This window comes from Bubalus kerabau, chromosome 6, assembly GCF_029407905.1.
Source record: "Bubalus kerabau isolate K-KA32 ecotype Philippines breed swamp buffalo chromosome 6, PCC_UOA_SB_1v2, whole genome shotgun sequence".
NCBI classification, from domain to species: Eukaryota; Metazoa; Chordata; class Mammalia; order Artiodactyla; family Bovidae; genus Bubalus; species Bubalus kerabau.
Window position 1 is genome coordinate 82,357,684 of NC_073629.1, and position 13,257 is coordinate 82,370,940.

General features: G+C 42.3%; 1 protein-coding gene and 1 non-coding gene across 2 annotated transcripts in view; one reads left to right on the forward strand and one right to left on the reverse strand.

Annotated features, from left to right (window-relative positions):
• The window catches only part of PGM1 (phosphoglucomutase 1), a 69,737-nt gene that overhangs the window by 39,327 nt on the left and 17,153 nt on the right, over positions 1–13,257 (reverse strand). The gene's annotated exons all lie outside the window — the stretch shown is intronic.
• Positions 7,169–7,275, forward strand: LOC129656751 (U6 spliceosomal RNA). The gene has a single exon (XR_008716530.1). It is a non-coding gene; the product is annotated as a U6 spliceosomal RNA (small nuclear RNA).

Sequence of the window (13,257 nt, forward strand, 5' to 3'; positions counted from 1 at the left end):
GAAAAGTAGTAATCCCTCGAAAAACAAAAATCTGGGTATTGTCCTACTAACTTGTCCAGCCAGGTCCAAAAGCAGACAGGCCCTGGGAGCAGCAGACAGCCTTCTATGAGGCAAGAATGTCTCTTTGTTCCAGGTGCTGTTCACACAGGACCAAGAACTAATAAGCCATAAGCAGAAAGCACCCCACTACCAAGGGAGCCTTGGTCTCCTTCATATGGCAAATGGAGCTGGCCCATCTGCAAGCAGGACCTCAAGACATAACATTAACACAATTCACAAGACACATCTATTAAGCTGAAAACCAGTCAGTCAAAAGACAATTATATTTTATAGCTTATTTTTGCCCCTTATTGCATTTTTAAAATTAAAACTCTTGTGAAGTAAGCTTGCTTTAGTAGTCTACACACCCAGTGTTTTTCAACTTACTACAAATGCACTTTTTAAATTCATATTTTTACAGTTCGGTGGCCAGTTTTCTCTTGTTTTTGATAGGTTCACAAATTACACCAGTATATATGTCTTGACATATTTAATAATAGAGCCATATTTCTGAAATATCAACTCAACAGTTTTTTCATTGAGAATAACACAGAGCAATCAACCAAGTAACTGGTAGTTTCCTTAACGAGGTCTTGAAACCCCAGCAAAGATTCAGGAACGCTTGGTTGTAAGGGGCTCCAACATCCCCACTAAAGCTTCTCTGCTCACACATTTCAGCATGTTCTCTGCTGGTGGTTGACCACTCTCTCTCGAAGCTCTTTCTGAATCCAGAGCTAGGGAGAGTACTGTTCTCTTATGGGCTTTTCCCATACATTTACTTATTTTATTTACAGTTTATGGTCAGTGCAAATAAATTCCATAAAACGAGAAATCATAAAGACTCAAGGCACAATTATGAAAATTCAAAATAGATGTTCAACACACACACCAAAAAAACCCCACAAGCATCAGAGTGAGTTTATTTGTAGCATAAGATCTGACGGGTGTTATTTCAAAGCATGGCAATGCTTGTTTTGTTTTTTGAAGACAGTGACCAATCAGATACTAGAACACCTCCGCTTATCGGTGTGTTTTTGTACCAACCAAAATTTGTTTCTAAAAATATTGCTTCACATCGAAACAGTTGTAAAAGCCATACTTCTCCAGAAATAAGCCTATTCTTAGGCCTTGTGCAGGTTTATCACCACCTAAAAACTGACTGATACAGAAAGTATTCCAGATGTAACTCCTCTGACTCTAAAATAGTTTAAAAGAATCACTGCAAACTTCATAATGCTGCTGCTCTTCCAGCCCTATCTCTCCAAACAGCTGATATGCCACTTCAGGGTTCATTATTTGATGGTCTCTCACTTTGAAGCCTTTTAAATATTCCTCTCCAGCAGAGCATCTTCATATTTAAAACATTATTTAACACTAATGGAAATAGACCGTAGCGTTTGAGCATTGAGAAGTCCTATGTATGAAACCTGGGGAATCGGGTCACTAGGCGAACCCAGACCCCCTCTAGGATGGAATGTCCTTATGGACACATACACTTTTCTTTACTTCACTGCATGTGAGCCAGCTTCACAGTGAGGCATGGACTGGAAAGACTCTCATCTCTCATGGCTCCTGCACGTGCCAATGAATACCTAGCAATTCAAGTGCACATCAAGCCTAAGGCTCCAAAGGAGAGAGTTTGGTACCTCAAAGCAAAGAGCAATGTTTTACCAACTACATGTGTTGGCATGGTGTTTGTCAGCATGCAAAACTAAACCAAAAAGATATAATACTTGCCCTAAAAAAGCTTCTATTCTAAAAATGGGCCTGAGTCATAATTTTATGGACACTATAGAACTCAACCCCATATAAAAATATTACCAGAAGCAGCAATGTTAGATGGACTGTGAAGTGTGGTAAAAAAGGAGAAGCATTAAAAACATTAAGCTTCCGAAGACGCTCAGACTAAGTGGGACAGCTATTAAGAAACTCATTTGTTTGAGCTCTCCAGCAAAGGTTGAACTTCATCTTCAGAAATGTTACTGTCGAGCATAGCGAACCCAATTTGGCCTAATGAATTCGCCTGCCTCGCCAGTACTCCTTCACAATGACACAAATTACATTTAAACCATATGGGGGATTTAAGGATTATTCCCTTCAGACAAGAAACTTTCATATTGGTCTTGGGTCCAATCAATTTCACAATGGCAGAGTTATGAACCCCTTTGCTCCCAGCCTCGCAAAGACTCCAGTTTCCACTCTGATCAGCAGTGATGCCTTCCTAGTAGAAAACAGCAGAAACAGAAGACTTGCCAATACTTTATTCATTCTATCCTTCTTTTTTTCCACTGACAAATGTTTACTGGATCGCTAACTGCCATGTCCCAGGGCTCATGGGAGAGTGGGACCCAAGGCCTGAAAAGATTCACCTCTTCACATCAAGAATTATTCTTTAGTAAATGCCACAGGAATGGGCACATTATTTAGAACTGGTAACCTGTCTTTCAGCAGAAGCACTAGAAAGTAAACTACTAACTGGGCTGAAAGCAGCAGGGATCATCAGACCCCCACCCCCAGGCCAAAACCCTATGCTTATGATGCTGCAGGTGCCTGCCCGAGTGTTGGGGTCAATTATCCTCCAATTAAAAAAATATATATTGGTTTCGAAAATGTATGAGAGGTATAATCCTGAGCAATTCTCTTAACTGACCCAAGTCTGTAAGTTAGGGATCACAGTGAAGGTTGTTCTGAGCGCTGAATTGGACAACATGTACGAAAACACTTATGATCTGTGATTCCAGGGACAGGAATCACAAGCTGGGAAAAGTCATTCATTTCTCCAACCAACAGTAAGTAAGCTTGCACTGAATGCCTGCCACAGAGGAGACACTGCAGGATAATGCAAAGACCACAGGTTCAGGAGCCAGACACAACCAGGGCTCAAATCTTGGACTCTAAACAGACCTGTGGACACAGTAGGGGAGGGAGAGGGCAACACTGAAACATATACATTACCATATGTAAAATAGCCAGCCAGTGGGAATTTGCTGCCTGACACAAGGAGCTCAAACCCAGTGCTCTGTGACAACCCAGAGGGGTGGGATGGACTGGGAGGTTGGAGGGAGGTTCAAGAGGGAGGGGACATATGTATACCTATGGCTGGTTCATGTTGATGTGGAGCAGAAATCAACACAACATTGTAAAGCAATTATCCTTCATTTAAAAAATATATATATTGGTTTCTAAAATATATGAGAGGTACAATATTGAGCAATTCACTTAACTGACCTGAATCTGTAAGCTAGGGATCACAATGAAGGTTGTTCTCAGTACTGAATCGGGCAACATGTATGAAAACACTTATGACCTGTGTCTGGCATCCAGTAGATTATCAGTAAATGTTAGCCCCTCACCCTTCCATCCTCAATGCCCTGAGGATGAAAACAGGATGATGATAACCTGCCTCACAACGACTGTCTATGTCCCAGCGGTGCCTGGACAGGACTGTGGCTCTCAAGAGGCTGCAGCGATGGGGTGAGGCTGGAGAAGTAGCTGGGACAAGGTTACACAGTCTCATGAACCACAGTGAGGTTTATTTTGTAGGCACCGGAAGCTATGGATATTTTTAAGCAGAAGGAATACAAACTGCTTTTTTTTTTTTCAAAGTTGACTGGCTGCCAGTAATGTATCAAATGGTTTAGAGAAGGAGAGACTGGAAAAAGATTAACCAAGGCTTGCAAAAAGGAGTCCCTCTGCAGCTGAGGTGGATCTGAGGATCCTGGCCTCTGCGACCCTGTCCAGAGCTGCTCCTCTTGCATAAGACTTCTTCAACTCTGAGTCCTTGGCCAGTTTGGGCTCTGTAGGTTACTCTCCTCCAACATGAAGACACTATCCAAACAACCTCTTTTTCCTCTGACCCCTTCTGCTCACTCTCTTCTCTAAGAACTGGCCCTGACCCCACCCCACAAAGGTGGACTCCTAGGGCCATGTTTCTACTGTGGGACTCAGGCCATGATCATCAAGGGCAGACAACTGACCAAAGATGGATCACTCATATTTTCTCCTCTAGGAATATAGAATTAGGACTCAAAAGTGTACCAGTCAGATTTAGTTAGTCTTTGAACTGGGAAGACAGATAAACTCAGAAGCTGCGGGGCAGGGACCTCATGTCATGAGAATATCTATAGAACTGTAACTGGCAGACATGAGAATACATGGGAACACGAGAGAGCTATTATGCAGATCCGTCTCTGGATCACTGAGGCACATCTAAGAGCTGGGAATCTGATACACAGAATTGGAAAAGAATTCAGAGTAGTTTCAGGCAGAATATCAGTTAGATGGATCTTCTCAAGAGAGTAAGGACTGCAGACTCATGAGACATGAGAACTGGGGAAAGTGGTCTGTGAACACAAGCCACTTGAGACCCCGCTGTTGGCATGAGTTCTGGACTGGGGCAGTTCCACTGTTAGATTTCCAGTCAATGTCACTCCCAATTCCAGTGGAAGTGTGTGTTAGTCACTCAGTCGTGTCTGACTCTTTGCGACCCCATGGACTATATCCCGCCAGGCTCCTCTGTCCTTCAGGCAAGAATACTAGAGTGAGTAGCCATTTCCTTCTCCAAGGGATCTTCCTGACCCAGGGATCGAACCTGGGTCTTTTGCATGGCAGGCAGATTCTTTACCATCTGAACCACCAGGGAAGGCCAATTGCTTGGAATAAGAGAATGGTTTTTGAATTGGACACTTTTTAACTTAAAAAGATTTAGAATTAAGTATTGATGTGAGGCAAACTCATAGTAGAAAGATAATCAAATAAACCAAACATAGTACTACTGTTTTGTAATAAGTCTTGGAGAAAATCTATATTTTAAGTACATTAAGAGAATCTGGGATATTAGTTTACCTAACAGGTCATCAGCCCTGTGATACCAATTTACAATGTATAGTTGAGTAACGTATTTTGGCTTATGATTTTAAGATAATTTTATAAAAGTTATAAACATTACTGGAAAAGTCAAGAAAACTTTGAATATACCATATTTTTATATTTAAATCATCAGATGCAGACAGCTAACTGCAGTGTTTCAAGGAATGGATTTTAGGGCTAGATCGATGGAGCTGGAACCCAGTTCTGCCAGTCATTGGCTGTGTGACCTCAGACAAGTTACTTAACCTCTCTGGGCTTCCACTGCCCCATCTGAAAAACTGAGAACAACAGTCCCCCACCCCATGTGTTGCCACACTCACCACTGAATGAACTAATATACAGGAAATTCTAAAACCAATGCTGGTGTAGGGCACCCTGCACAAGCGTCTGCCATTATCATTATTAGATTACATGAGAACAATGGGAATATTTCCACACTTTTGCTTGTTAGACAAAGGCTTCAAAAAGTAAACAAACATATTTGATTTCTAAACTTGTAATATTCATAGGAGTTTGAGTAAATGAATTTATAACTAAGATATCATCCACACACATACAGACACAGATACTCACAAACCCCAACTTACACTGACGATTGAGTCAGCAGAGAGAGAGGAAAATGAAGCAAACTGCTAAGATAAACAGAGGAGCGTCCAAGGCTAACTGCCCGGGCTCCTCCTGCTTCAGATTCTTTTAAGGCGCATGTGCCCACCCTGCCCCTGGCTTTCAGGAGATCCTCTGGCCTTAAGATACAGTCCTCTTAGAGGCTCCCTCTAGCAGACTGGGTTTCTATTACTTGCTACACCTACTGCTCCTCACTGTGTTGAATGGGGCTCTGCAAAGCATGGCTCTACTCGCCAGGTATGAGGCAGGCTCCACCTGCTATCCCATCCTGGCAAGAAGGGGGAAAAAAAGACTGCCTTCACAGTCTCAGATCCTCAGCCAACCACAAGGAGCTCTTAAGCAAAGTACTTAACCTGTCAGTGCCCACATTTTCTCATCTTTGAAGTGGGGATTGAACATCACACCTCCTTAGACTTAACTGTGGTGATCATTTGACAACACTGCAATATTGAATCATTAGACTGTACACCTGAAACTAATACAATGTTATATGTCACTTACTCCTCAATTAGTCTTTAAAAATGCATCTTTTAAAGAGAGTTTTAAAAAAGCAAAGTAACAGTACCTACTGCACAGGTGTGTTGTATAAAGATACAATGAGTTAACAAATGAAAAAAGCTTAGCACTGGCTGGTTCTAGTGCCCTGTGAACCCTACATTAGAGTTAGCTTTTATGACTGCCTTCAGTCGATTTGAAAATATACAGCTGCATTTAATACCTATCTATGAGTATATCTGTTTTAATAGAGTTAGGAAATGTCTTTTAAAGAAAAGGAGAATCTACATTAAGCTCTAAAGGTACAATGCCAGAAGAATTATGAGGACCAGATGGTTTGCTTAGAGCTGTACAGAATCTCAGGTTCAAAAAATACTCCTGGGCTTCCTTGGTGGCTCAGTGGTAAAGAATCTGCCTGCCAAAGTGAGGGACATGAGTTTGATCCCTGATCTGGGAAGATCCCACATGCCTGGGAACAACTAAGCCCGTGCACCACAACTATTGAGGCTGTGCTCTAGAGCCTGAGAGCCCCAACTACTGAAGCCTGAGTGTACTAAAGCCCGTGCTCCAGAACAAGAGAAGCCCCCACAATGAGAAGCCCACACTGCAACTAGAGGGAAGCCCCCTGCTTGCCGTAACTAGAGAAAAGCCCATGTGCACTAACAAAGATCTAGTGCAGCCAAAAATAAACAAAATTATTTTTTAAAAACCACCCTCCTAAAGCATATTTTGATGTTAAAAACAAACAGAACTGCTGCCTGGAAGCGTGAACATCCTTTAGCATCCGTCACTCTGCTGTCCCCCTGCTGACCCACACGTGTCCAACGGTTACTATGTAAACTGACTTTCTCCAGTGATATCATCAGGCACGGTGGACCACCAGAAGATGACAGATTCAAGTTGTTGAACTTCTGGTCTAAACGGAGAGATAAATAGGTTAACAAGTCATTTCAAAAAGAAGTAAACTCTGAGAGCTTGTAAGTGTGCTCTGAGTGCTCAGAGGAAAGAGAAAATTTTTAGAAGGTGTTTTCCACTCCACAAGTGCCTTTCTTCATTTGCGTGGTTAAATCTAAAAACAGTCTCCCCACCGTGAAGATGCTCAAGGTTTAGGAATTAACTTTCATACAAAAAGTACATGTCAGTGCTCGCTTCGGCAGCACATATACTAAAATTGGAACGATACAGAGAAGATTAGCATGGCCCCTGCGCAAGGATGACACGCAAATTCATGAAGCATTCCATATTTTTTCAAAAGCAAGTAGAGCAGGCAGCAAGGAAGGTGCTGAACACCTTAATTTTATGGCAGGCTTTGGCCAGTGAACAAAACCTAACTCTGAAGCCAGACCCACTGCTTTGAAATGGGTTTTTTTTTAATCCCAATATCATGGAAAATGATTCACTTTTAACTTATTTCTGTTGTCTCTTATTTACCATTCATTTATCCTCTACAAACCCTTTATTTCTGGATTTTTGTATAACATAATGATGGACAATAAAATCTTCAAGGTGAAAAAAAACAAAACAGAACAAAACAAAAAGTACATGTCAAGAGGACTCCTGTCTAATAAGAAATCACCAATATTTAATCATTCTGACCTAATAGAACAGTCTTATGAACTCTGTGGGAGAGGGAGAGGGTGGGAAGATTTGGGAGAATGGCATTGAAACATGTAAAATATCATGTATGAAACGAGTTGCCAGTCCAGGTTCGATGCACGATACTGGATGCTTGGGGCTAGTGCACTGGGACGACCCAGAGGGATGGTATGGGGAGGGAGGAGGGAGGAGGGTTCAGGATGGGGAACACATGTATACCTGTGGCGGATTCATTTTGATATTTGGCAAAACTAATACAATTATGTAAAGTTCAAAAATAAAATTAAAAAAAAAAACAATGTATATAGTTCATATAAAATTTTTATATGTATTTTTATCTTATTTGCTCTTGAAGCATCCTCAAATTTTTTTTCATTTAAATTCCTGAAGAATATTCATTTGGAGCTAATAGACTATTTTCCCATATTCTGTCTAATTACCAGGAATTATGTATCAAAATCCTTTGGTAAAAAGTGTGTGTTAGTCACTCAGTCGTGTCCAACTCTTTGTGACCCCATGGACTGTAGCCCACCAGGTTTCCCTGTCCATGGAATTTTCCGGGCAAGAATACTGGAGTGGATTGCCATTCCCTTCTCCAAAGGAACTTCCCAACCCAGGGATCAAACTCTGGTCTCCTGCATCGCAGGCAGATTTTTTACCATTTGAGCTAATGTCGCCTTGTCTAGGTGACCACGGCATGGCACCCAGTGCTCTCAGACACACTCCCGCAGCCTGCTTCCTCATGGGCAGTCCTCGTATGACCTAGGAATGTGTTTACAAGGCTCAGAAAGTGCAGGGAGATACAGTGCCCTCACTCTGGAAGTTAGGTCATCTGGGCACACCTGGAGGTCTCACGTCTTAGAAGCTACACAGTTCCTGACAGACAGAGGCCTGAAAACACACTCTCTGTTGATGCCTATGCGTCCTTGAAGGAACACAGCTTTCCAGCATTCTGTGTACTAAGAGTCACACACTGCTTGAAAACGCTTGCTTGGAAGTCATTTTTCAGTAGCAATTTCATCTGACGGTGTGACCATAGGGAAGGCCCCCGGTCTCACAGGGAAAGGCAAACCAACATCCAAACGTCTCTTCCATCACATTTTCTCTGTAGCGGAGATCCAGAGGGCCTAGGTCTGTCTGGAAAATTCTTGGATACTGTGGGGACACACCCTGAGTGTGAACCTGGATACCAGACCTTGGTGGCAAAATTCACATTTTACTCTCGGTTGGCCCCACAACGGTGTGGCCTAACAACTGCTTGAAAATCCAGCCAATTGCTGTTTTCTTACTGTGACGGTAATAGCTTTGGTCCACCCACTGGGATTTCTGAACCAAGCGGGCGGCTCGCAACTCCTAGCCACAGGACCACTTCCAGTGGAATGTCACCTCGACTAGGTAACCACAGTATGGCACTCACCACTCTTAGTAAAAAGAGGGCTATCTAAAGAATGGCTTTATTTTCAAATCATTTATAGTTGTACGTTTCCCTCTTGTGGTAGAAAATGGAAACACAAGCAAGATCTCCTGTGTCCTTAGAGTTTTGTGGTAGTCAGTGATTGACCCTCTATCAAATAGTAAAAATGTGGTGGATTTATTGACTTTTAAGAAGAACAGAGTAACAGTGATGTTATGTTTTCTATCTCATTACTAAGCATGTTTCCAATTACATGGCTTAGCCAAACTAGGATGTGCAGCTGTAAAGAAACGGAAAGGAAGGACATCTTTTTCTATGGGATCTTTTTGAGCCGGAATGTCTGTAAAATGGGGATAGAAAAATTTCCTTTAAAGGTTCTGACATCAATGAAGAAAGGCATGTAAAGTCCTCATCACCATGCCTGGCTATAGACTAGCCACTCAGTAACTGTTACCTACACAACCAAAACAGAAATATTGGCAAGACTTATTCCATCTTTCTAACACATGCCTTGATCTCTAGAGCAGAAGGCCCAGGCAGGAGTGGATCAATGCTATGTGTCAGTCAAAGTAGACACCCACAATAGGGAAGGAAAAGGTAAAGGAAGGGGTCAGACAGTCTTGGGTCTGAATCCTGCCTTTGCCAGCTTCTGGCTGTGTATGGCCTTTCTGGTTTCAGTTTTCTTATTTGTAAAACAGGGAAAATGACACTGCTTTAAAGGCTGTGTACAGTAGGGGATCATTGCAATAGGTCTCGATGTGCTGGGCAGTATCCCAAGAGTTTTACAAGCATTAACTCAATCTTCACAACAACCCTACAAGATCAATACCATTATTCTCAGCCCCTACCTTAGGATACAGAGGTTATGTCGTCCGCCCAAGGTCAGGTAGCTGGGAAAGTGTGGAGACAGGTTTTGAACACAGGCAATCTGGCCCCAGAGCCTACACTCCTACTATAACAGGTGGCCACGTGAATGGCAAGTACTCAACAAGAAATAGCTTTTAAAACAGCGATCTAAAGAAATGTGATCATTTTTTCTACTCTACATCATTTATGGGAATTCCTGGGATGAACAGCAGCTCAAGTGGGCAGAGGTAGGCCCACTCTCACTGGGCCTTAAGATTTAAGTGAGAACAAGGCTTCAGGAAAATCAAATGTTATACCACAACACAAAAGATTTGGGAATAGAGTTCTAGATAACTCTATTACAATGAATTTCCTTGAAGAATTCAGCACAGTGAAATCTGGGTTTGAATCCCTACTCCTGGTAATTTGTAGTATCTTGGTGATCTTGAACAAATCAGCGATCCTCTATTTCTTCATCTGTGAAACAGAGATCTAAATACCAACTTCTTAAGAGTTGATAAGATTAAAGGAGATCATATAAAGGGCTTATCATAGGACTACATGCAGGTTCTCATGCAAGTAACATGCAAATAACAACACTGTGATACAGATATCTTCATCATCCCCATTTTACAGATGAGGAAACTGAGGCTTAGAGAATAAATGATATGCTCTGCTAAGTCGCTTCAGTCGTGTCCGACTCTGTGCGACCCCATAGACCGCAGCCCACCAGGCTCCGCTGTCCCTGGGATTCTCCAGGCAAGAACACTGGAGTGGGTTGTCATTTCCTTCTCCAATGCATGAAAGTGAAAAGTGAAAGTCAAGTCGCTCAGTCGTGTCCGACTCTTAGCGACCCCATGGACTGCAGCCTACCAGGCTCCTCCGTCCGTGGGATTTTCCAGGCAAGAGTACTGGAGTAGGGTGCTATTGCCTTCTCCAATGATATGCTCAGAGTCTCAAATAATATATTGGAAGGCAGGCTTTCGTGCCAGTTTTAATGCCAAAGCTCATGAATAGGCTGTATGGCTCCTTTGGATAATCAAGTGCATCTTAACTTGGAGAAAATTAAGAGGAAATAGATTCCAGGTGAACTCTCAAATCGATATTGTCCAAGTGGAAAGTATGAGTTTTGGTGCCTGTACAACCCACTGCACTTGGACTTGTCAGCCTCCAGAACTGTGAGAGGGTAAGTTTCTGTCGTTCTAAGCCACTCACTTTTTGGTACTGTGTGTTACAGCAGCCCCAGGAAACTAATACAATAAATGGTTAAAAAAAGAGAGAGAGAAAAAGCCCAACTCCAGTAACAGCTGATTCCTTCGCAGCTGGGTGGCTGGTGTGAGAGACCCATGGGTGGACCCCCCACACACACACCTCTTTCCTTTGCCCCAGAGTATTGGTTCTTATCACTAAATAACAGGGTGCATATACAAACAAGTGTCCTTCCTTGCTCAATGATGAGGAGAAAGACAGAACTTGTTCCTCTGTAACCTCAGTGCCTGGAATGAAGTATGGTGGATAGTTAACAAATGTCTGAGTGGCTAAGTTGTCAGTAGTGAGAGTTAAAGGACCTCAGTGAATAGGGTACCTGATGAACAAAGATGAGTTTTTCCAGGCAGTAGTCAAGGAAGCAGTCCTCATGCTAAGACCAACTTCAACTGTAAAATTCCTCCCACCATCATAGAGGGCTTTCCAAAGTACAACAGAGAACCTCTGCCTGAGATCTGACATTTCGGGTAGTTTCTATAGGACAAAGACTTGTGCAGTAACAAAAAGGAACAGAATTAGAAGTAACAATAGTGAAGGAGGTAGAGCTGGTTAGTCTGTGTGTTTGAGGCCAAAAGCTTGTGCTGCTTCCCAGAGAAGCACTGGGTAACTGCCGGTAGAGAAAGAGAGGTTTTCAAGGTGCTCATTCCAGAAGATGAGCTTCAGTGTGGGGTAGAAAAGTGACGAGACAAAGTTAGAGTGACAGACACTAAAGTAACAAGACAAAAAAAAGGTCATAGACGACCCCAACCCCTTCGCTGAGATCTAGGGGAAACAGCACAGCTGCGCTGTACCTCTCTCCCATCATAGTCAACAAGAGTTCAAAATGCAGTACTTGGATCCAACCTCAAAAATGATAGAATGATCTCTGTTCATTTCCAAGGCAAACCATTCAATATCACAGTAATCCAAGTCCATGCCCTGACCAGTAATGCTGAAGAAATTGAAGTTGAACGGTTCTATTAAGACCTATAAGGCCTTCTAGAACTAACACCCAAAAAAGGAGTCTTCTTCATTATAGAGGACTGAAATGCAAAAGTAGGAAGTCAAGAGCTACCTGGAGTAACAGACAAACTTGACCTTGGAGTATAAAACGAAGCAGGTCAAAGGCTAACAACTTTTGTCAATAGAATGCACGGGTCATAGCAAACACCCTCTTCCAACAACACAAGAGAAGACTCTACACATGGACATCACCACATGGTCAATTCGGAAATCAGATTGACTATATTCTTTGCAGCCAAAGATGGAGAAGCTCTACACAGTCAGCAAAAACAAGACTGGGAGCCGACTGTGGCTCAGATCATGAACTCATTACTGCCAAATTCAGACTTAAATTGAAGAAAGTAGGGAAAACCACTAGACCATTTAGGTATGACATAAATCTAATCCCTTACAATTATACAGTGGAAGTGACAAATAGATTCAAGGGATTAGATCTGATAGGGTGCCTGAAGAACTGTGGATGGAGGTTTGTGACATTGTACAGGAAGCAGTGATCAAGATCATCCCCAAGAAAAAGAAATGCAAAAAGGCAAAATGGTTGTCTAACAAGGCCTTACAAATAGCTTAGAAAAGAAGAGATGCTAAAGGCAAAGGAGAAAAGGAAAGCTATACTCATTTGAATGCAGAGTTCCAAAGAATAGCAAGGAGAGATAAGAAAGCCTTCCTCAGTGATCAGTGCAAGGAAATAGAGGAAAACAACAGAATGGGAAAGACTAGAGATCTCTTCCAGAAAATTAGAGATACCAAGGGGACATTTCATGCAAAGATGGGCTCAATAAAGAACAGAAATGATATGGACCTAACAGAAGCAGAAGATATCAAGAAGAAGTAGCAAGAATACACAGAAGAACTATACAAAAAAGATCTTCACGACCCAGATAACCACGATGGTGTGATTACTCACCTAGAGCCAGACATCCTGGAATGTGAAGTCAAGTGGGCCTTAGGAAGCCTCACTACGAACAAAGCTAGTGGAGGTGATGGAATTCCAGTTGAGCTACTTCAAATCCTAAAAGATGATGCTGTGAAAGTGCTACACTCAATATGCCAGCAAATGTGGAAAACTCAGCAGTGGCCACAGGACTGGAAAAGATCAGTTTTCATTC